This window comes from Tamandua tetradactyla, chromosome 19, assembly GCF_023851605.1.
Source record: "Tamandua tetradactyla isolate mTamTet1 chromosome 19, mTamTet1.pri, whole genome shotgun sequence".
Taxonomy (NCBI): domain Eukaryota; kingdom Metazoa; phylum Chordata; class Mammalia; order Pilosa; family Myrmecophagidae; genus Tamandua; species Tamandua tetradactyla.
This window is the reverse complement of record NC_135345.1, coordinates 68,608,842-68,617,565: the sequence shown is the minus strand read 5'-3', so window position 1 is coordinate 68,617,565 and position 8,724 is coordinate 68,608,842.

Sequence of the window (8,724 nt, the reverse complement as noted above, 5' to 3'; positions counted from 1 at the left end):
TTATAGATATACCTAATTGTTCCATTTTATTTTTTAATGCAATTGTGGCAAAGCAAGGAACCATGATGCAGGCTGCTGGGAGATATGTACCAATGTGCATTCTCCTCCAACTCTGGTTTTAAAAATGGATAAAAGCTAGCAATCCTTTGACATGAAAGAGTCTTGATTTTGTCTGACTTGCCAACACAAGGAAGCTTTGGACCCTCTTCCTTGAAGAACAAAGAGGCTCCACTCAGAACTTCCTGCACTCACAAGTTTGGGTAAGGAGAGTGGTAGTTGAAGAAATATATTAGTATGTAAATTGATAGGAAACTTTTAGAAGTTTGTGTTATTAAAGGACTGCAAATAGAGTGATGTTATGGAGAATGGTCTTCTTTTAGATTATTTGGCAAGAGAGGGACCCAGTGAAGGAAGATACATTTGCCTAGATAACTGATTGATGAGAAGAAGCCAGAAATGGGGATTGCAGAGCACTCTGGGCAGAGGTTCAGCAAGTGCAAATATAATATGAAGCAAAAGTCATAGATAAATCTTAATAAACAGTAGTTATGATGGTCGGTTTTACATATCAACTTGGATAGGCTTATTATATGCAGCCATTTAATCAATCACTAATCTAGATGTTGTTCTGATTGTATTTTGTAGCTGTGGTTAACATCTGCCATTGACTTAAAGGAAAGGGATTACCCTGATTGGATACTGTGTTAGTTTGTAAGCTGCTGGAATGTGATATACCAGAACTGGAATGGCTTTTATAAAGGGGAATTTAATAAATTGCAAGTTTATAGTTCTAAGGAAGTGAAAGTGTCCAAAGTAAGGCACCAATAAGAGGTTACCTTCAAGAAAGGCTGATATTGTCTAGAACAGCCCTGTCAACTGGGTAGTCTCGTGACTGGCATCTGCTGGTCCCTTACTCCTGAGCACCATTGCTTTTCAGCCTCTGTTCCTGTGAGAGATCTTCACTTTACTTCTCCAGGGCTGGCTTTCATCTCTTGGCTTCCCTTGGCTCTCTCTAGGTTCTGGCTTGCTTAACATCTGCTGGTCTCCAAGCATCTCCAAACATTTGTGTCTCTGTCCTCCATGTGTCAACATCTATGTCAGCTCTACTGTGAAGTTTCTATAGCTCTGGCTCTCTCCAAAATGTTTCCTCTTTTAAAAGGTTCCAGTAAACTAATCAAGATTCACTTGGAATGGGTGGAGTCACAGCTCCATCTAATCAAAAGATCACTACCCACAATTGGGCTTGACACATCTCCATGGAGATAACCTAATCAAAAGATTCCAACCTACCATATTGAATCAAGATTAAAAGAAATGGCTTCTCTCACAAGACTGGATCAGGATTAAAATATGGCTTTTCCAGGGTGCATGGTACTTTCAGACTGGCACAGATACCCTCATCCAATCAGTTGAAAGCTTTAAGAGTAAAAACTGAGGTCTCCTGGAAAAGAAGAAATTCTACCCCAGGACTACATCATCAATTTCTGCCTGAGTTTCCAGCCTGCCTTTCTGACCCATGGATTCTGGACTTACCAGCCTCCTCCACAGTCACATGAGTCACATGTGACATGAGTCACATATTTGTTTTTGAAATAAATATGTATGTGTGTTGTTTCTGTTTCTTTGGAGAACTCTGGTACAGTATCTAAGAACATGGCATATACTGTTTATTTCATTAGGAAAATTGTCCATGTATTTCATTACAGTAATAATTACTTAAAAGAAGCAAGGTGTAGAGTTAACCCCTGATCATCTACTAAAAATGACAACTAAAATGACAATTAACTTTTCAATAACAGCAATTGAATGATATAGCCAAAGGTCTGAAAGAAAATATTTGTTAACCTAGGATTCTTCACTTAATACCATTTTATTTTTCAGAACAAGTGTGAAATACTTTTTCAGATAAACATAAATTGAGAGATTTTATTGACAATAAACCTTAAGGGAAGGAACTCCTCAAAGATCTCCTCCAAGGAGACAGAGAAGGACCATAGTAGAATGGTCTGAAATTCGAGAAGATTTGGTAAGCAAGCACAATGACAGATCTGTGGGAAAAGCTAAACAATCACTGATTACAGGCAACCATAACAACATTGTCTGTCTGATTTGTGAAGTTAAAAAGATTCAAGGTAGAAGTAAAATCTTACCTGATAATTTCATATAAGGTAGAAAATATTGGAATTAATCATTCCAAGACCATTGTATTATTCAGAAGGAAAAATAATACTTAAAATTATTTTTAAATAATTTTCTTAAAAATTAATGAATACTCCATAGAGAGTATTCTAACAGTCTATATAATTTAATTTTTTATCATTTATTTTTTATTGTTTTCCTCTCCTAAAATATGAACTTCCTGAGGGGAATAGTCTATTTTGTTCAGAGATGCCTAGAACAGTGCTTTTCACATAGTAGGCACTCAGTAAATATTTACTGAAGGAACAAATGAATGCTATCTGTAACCCTAATTCAGAGTACAACATCGGACACTAGTGAAAATTCAGTAAACATAGGTGAATGAATAATGAATGAATGAATAGAAAGCAAATAGAAAAATTTTAGTTCCTGGATTTCCTTTTCACATTCTTTAATGTACTGAAGAGTTGAGGGAAGGAAGAAGTGGGATGGAGGCAGAGGTACATAAACCTCTCTCCCTTTCCACTGGGGTAGGTGGCTGAACTGAAGGTCTCAAGTCTTCCAGCTGTCACTGGGATATCTCATCTTTTCTCATAGGGATAATCCCTGAAGCAGGTTCTACACTATACAATTTATAGATCAACAGGTCAATTACAATAAACAATTTGGAGAGCTATGGCCTAATTCCTGATGCAAGAACCATGAGTGAGTTTGCAAACCTAACCGGAAATTTCATCATGAAAAAATTTGTCTTGTCATCTGATTTGCAGATACAGCAGTTGTCTTCCTAAAGTCTTAATGCCCTGGGTATATTAAAAAGAAAACTCTCTAAGACAATACCATCAAACATATTTCCAAGCAATTTAAACTAAATTATTTTAGTATGGAATGCTTCATGAGTGACTCTTAGTCTGCAGTTTTGACCTCATATTTGACAGTGTTGTTAGTAAATTTGTCCACGTTTTTCAAAAGGCCATTGAAAAGAAAGAAAAGAATGCCTCCATTTGTAATTGAGTAGTAACCTGTAAGTCAGCATTTTCAAGAATAGCTGGTAAAATGAGCAAACCCCAAACTCATCTGTGGTGATAGAAAGCTAAAAATGAAAAATAAGGGGGATAGGATATTTCACGGTTCTTAAGAAACTCAGCAATGATACTTCAGAGAATTTTGTAGCTGAAATTTTGTTAAGCATTTCACCATGAGCGTACAAAGGCATTTTCAAAAACGCCTTAAACATTTTTACCTCTCTATTCTAAGCTACTCAAAAAGGGGTCATTTACTTATAAAATAAAATTTATACTTTTCACATTTTTAAACAATTACCACCCTGGGGATAAAATCTTTATTTTAGGAGTGGAATATTACCATCTCATTCTAGTCATATTTAAATATTTCCAACCCAGTTATTTCATTTTCCTTGTTGAAACCAGACACATTTCAGGAATGTAGGAAAAGACAGTTTTAGAAGAGATAGCTTTACAAACATAATTGTATTTTACATAACGTATATATGCATATGCATATACCCACACACGCAGAACCGTTTCTATTCTTCATGATTTTTCAAGGGGTTTTCAACTAGATTTCTTAGGTAGTGCATCTGGTTATGCCAACCAAACTTTACCTTCAATTACATATGCTCAGAAAAACTGTCCTTTGTCAATTTTTAGGTTTATTTGTCTTTTTCAACTGTATTGTGATTAATGAATATTTCATAGAGAGTCATGGAAATTTGTTTGACAACCACACCCTGTATACATCAAGCCTACGTTAATTAAATGGTGAAATTGGTGAAAATTTCATTTTTTGGCTATCCTTGGTGTTTCCTGTCCCCCCTTTATTTGGGGGAGCATGTCATGTAGAAATAAAACCTACACAAAACAGGACTTATAAAAGGCATATGAAAAACTCACATTCCAAGATATGTTGTTTCTTGTCTGAAACTGAAAAAAATAATTAGCCCAAAAGAAATTTCCATAAAAAAAGAATCAAAGCAAAGAAAAATCCATATTTTGCAATCTGAAGGAACAAAACTAACATGTTTTTCCACAGGTCAAAAAGCTTCCAATACAAAGGTCATATGTACTATAAAACAGTCTATTTTCTTCACCTTTCAGCACCCTGTATAATTAAAAGCTAATCAGACACTTGCTGGGAACACAAAATATAAGAGAATATTATGAGGTTTTCATTTATTTAACCCTGAATAGATCTGAAGGAAATTATTTTATAGGGAGGTTTATGCATTCGTTCAGCACATCTGAGTAAACAGCGTGGGAGTTTGTTGCACCAATGGCCATATGTATGCGCATGAGTAATTCTTCCCACCCTACTCTGTAACTTGCTTTGATGGACATGACATAGCAGATGTGATAGAGGTGAGTTTGAAAAGTCTACGCTCACTTGGACTTTAACTCTTGCTGCTCTTGGGAGCCCTGTGACTGCTGCATGCGTACATGCCCCGGCAGACCAGGTGGATGGAAAGAGACTTGTGGCCAAATCATCTCTATGGTCTCCACCGACATCAAATTAACCCTGGGTACTGAGATATCATCCTATGTTGTCCAACTCCAACTACGCTGGCCCTAACCGGAAGGATGCCTGGCTGATCCAGAGAATTGTGAGAAATAACATTTAAGTCTCTAATTTTGAGGGTTGTTTTTGTGTGTGTGTGTGTGTGTGTGCAGCAAAAGCTAATGATTCAAGGAATAAATAAATCAGAAGAGAATAAAGAGCAAATGAAAACAAAGCAACACAAGTCAGTTCTCATCAATTTATACCTTTTGAATCTAAGAGTGGTTCTTGTAATTCAGTGTATCTTGGAAGATGGAGGAAAGAAAACTAAAAACCTTTGTTTAAAGTCTGAAACAGTCCTAATTGAAGGAAAATTGTCACATGCAGTTAGAGGTAATAATGCCTACCTCTTTTCTCAAATGTTTCTTGTGCTATAGACCCTCTGCTAGTGTCTTCACATATTTCATAAACTTTAAACACACTTACAAGTGTTTTGCCAAGGGACATGCTTGTAAAGTCATTTGGTAAGTGAGGAATCTGAGGCTCAGAGAAGTTTAGATAGTGGCCGTATGTCATCCAGCTGCTGTGTGAAAAAGCTGACAGTTCTGTTCTGACTGAAGTCCTTCCAATAGACTTGCTATCTGAAGACTCCCAGGTCTATGAAGGACAAGCTAAGGAATTCAGTCATTATTTTACATACAATATCTATTCTAGGGGTGGTTATGCTTTATATGATGTCTATGACAGCTTTTCCAGAGACTGAGAGAACCATCAATTATAAAATAGAAAGTCTTTATCGTGAGGCAAAATGGTTTTAATCGGTTTGGGGGAATTCAACAAAATTAAATATCAGAATTGTTTTTCTTATTGGCAACTATTGATCCCTGACTGTGCCACTCTGTCTCATTAACACTTTTATTACCTTGTCAATCAAAGCACCACCTGCACCAACCAGGGACTAAAAGGATTTACCATTATTAACAAAACTGTCTGGTGCCCAGGAGCAATGAAATCCTGCTGAATGTGTAAGGATAGATCAGCAGGGATTTAGATAGCTTTCTAGATGCACGAAGCAATTCAGAAGTTTAAAAAATAGAACTATTCTGCAATCATTTGAAGAAACATTTTCTCATTTCCTTTAAATGTGCAGGAATTTAATTTTAAGAAAACTTTATTTCAAGCAAGCAGAGCTAAAAGTTGGTGTTATTTTAAACTGTTTGGGGGGGGCAATTTCATTGCATAACTTGCTGAATTGCACTGGTCTCAGGGCAAAACTAATATGTAGGCATTAAATGTCTCTTATATGCATAGCTAATTTTATCATTTTATCCAATAGTGGCCTATTAGAGCAAACAGATTAGCAGTTAATTGGTATCCAACGAAGAATTATTTTGACCCTTATGTGCTATTTTTCCATTAGTGATCTTAGTCAGTACCAATACACAATCCTTGAGTCCAATGCATGTCATTACCTTATAAAGATGCTGCATTTAGAATGTCATTATTTGCTGGGTGTTCAACAAATTACACATAAACTCACCCCTCTGGAGCTTCCTTCACATGCCATCAATAATTTTATGGTGATTATTTCACAGTACACAGCCATTTTCAAGTGTGCATGCAGGTAATTTTGTTTTGTGTTTTACATTAGCTTAACTGGTATTTATTGAGCAGATGTCCTGGTATAAAATACCATGCTTGGCTCATCAGAAGGTACCCAGATGACCATGACTTTGTTAAGATATGCACAAGTTGCTATAGAGCAAAGCAGATATGGTAAATGCCATATAAACAGTATGCCCAGAACATCACAGGAATTGAAGCGAGTGGCGGGGACTGAAAGATCAGGCAATATGTTGTGGATCTTAATACATGAATAAGATTGGTTATAAGGAGATTGTGTCAAAATAGGAGTATGGATGAAGACAGGAAAAGTGAGCTTGCTGTGTGGGGGTAGGTATAGTTCAGTAAACAAACACTAGTCCTGGTATACTGAAGGAGACAATATATGCAAGAAATTCAGGTCATAAGTTTGTACTTAATTTTGTAGGCAATGAGAAACTCTTAAAGATTTTGCATCAGAGAATGGAACAGTTGGAACAGTGCTTTAGGAAAATTAAACTGACAGTGGTCTATTGCAGCACATCTCAAACTGAAATAATGCACAGGTCACTCTTAAAGAATTTCTCTTGGATTTCCGGTGTGGATGCAAATTATTTTTCATACTACATAAATATATGCAACTATAAATTAAGGTAAATTCCTTATGACTATAGATATTATGATAATTAAAAACCAAAATAAATAAGAAATTAAACATAACTCAAGAAGAAAACTAAAATAATTCAAATTAGCAGTGTTAATTTACATAAACTCTATGGCTTTTCTCTAGGGCAGGTTCTTCCGCACTCAAACTACTTCTACTCTCCTGTGCTGTGTGGTTGCTCCATCCTATCATCATTTTGCTTTTATTTGCATTTTTTCTTTGTTTATAGAATGCACATTGGCTTGGAAGGAACATCACTTAGAGACATTGCAGTAATATTAGCAGCACACGCCTCATCCATTAGGGCACTGAAGTATTGAGTAATACAGCAATACTCAATCTTAGAGGGCATTTCAGATAATCCTGAGATTATTCTTTGAATAAAGACCTAATTTAAAAATATGGTAGTGAATTTTTGGGCCCTTGGGAATACTTCCCTAATCCCCTGTTTTGTCTTACAAACAGTCTGTTTAAGAAAATATGGTCTATAGGCTAGTTTGGAGGTGGGGAGGGCCCTTACTGTGGAGATCTTAACAGGCTAACTCAGAATATTAAAAATATTCATTGAAAGGAGTTATTGACCATGTGAATTTTTAACTCACTGCATGTGGGCTTAGTGAAGATAATGGAACAAATTATTAATCCTCCATGTTGCTACTTTAAACTGAACTAAGAGAAAGAATGTAGTTGCCTGGCAAACCTATGTCTAAGGAATGAGATGAAAAGCTATACAAGTTAGGAATATTTTTTGTCTTCAATACAGCAAAATCTCATTTGTTTTTGTCACTTTTAATGAAATCATATGATTGATTCTAACCGAAGAATGATCATCCATCTGGTGTAGGAAAAAATTTATTTAATACCTTTTTAACCCCAAAGGCAAATTAGCATGTGGTTATGATTTGACTACTGTCTTAACTGGCATGAAGGATGTATTTTTCTAATTGTCTTTATTGACTAAGTGAGTATTTCTTATACAAGGATTTTTTTTGACAAGCAGAAAATTTTTTTTTGAGATATAGATATTCACCTTTTAAAGTGTACAATTCAGTGTTTTTTAGTATATTCTCAAAGTTGTGCAACTATCACCACCAATTCCAGAATATTTCCATCACCCAACAAAAAAGTGGTCACTTTCCATTCTCCCTCTCCACAGCTCCTGACAACCAGTATCTGTTTTCCTTCTCTATGAATTTGCTCATCTGGACGTTTTGTGTAAATGGAATCATACAATATGTTGACCTTCTCCCACTTAGTATAATGTTGTATAATGTTTTCAAAGTTCAATCATGTTGTAGCACAAGTCAGCACATCATTCCTTTTTGTGGCTGAATAATATTCTACTCTATGAATATACTGCATGTTGTTTATCCAGTCATCAGTTAATAGAAATTTGGACTGTTTCCACTTTTGGGCTATTATAAATAATGGTTTTATGAACATTCAAGTACACTTTTTAAATGAAATGGTGTTTTCAATTCCTTGGGGGGTGGTGGTGAGGGGCTCAAAGGTAGCACTTAGCCTAAATTTTTCGAGAAATGTCACACTTTTCCAAAGTGATTGCACCATTTTATGTTCCCACTAGAAATAAATGAAAGTTCATTTTTTTCACATTCCCACTAACACTTATTTTTCATATTTTTTATTATAGCCATCTTAGTTAGTGTGAAATGGTAACTCATTGTGCGTTTTTTTTTCCTTGAAACTTTTAAATTCTGAAATAATTCCAAACTTAAGGGACAGATGCCAAAATTATACAAAATCCATATAGAGAACTCCAAGATACCCACCCTAGTACACAGCTA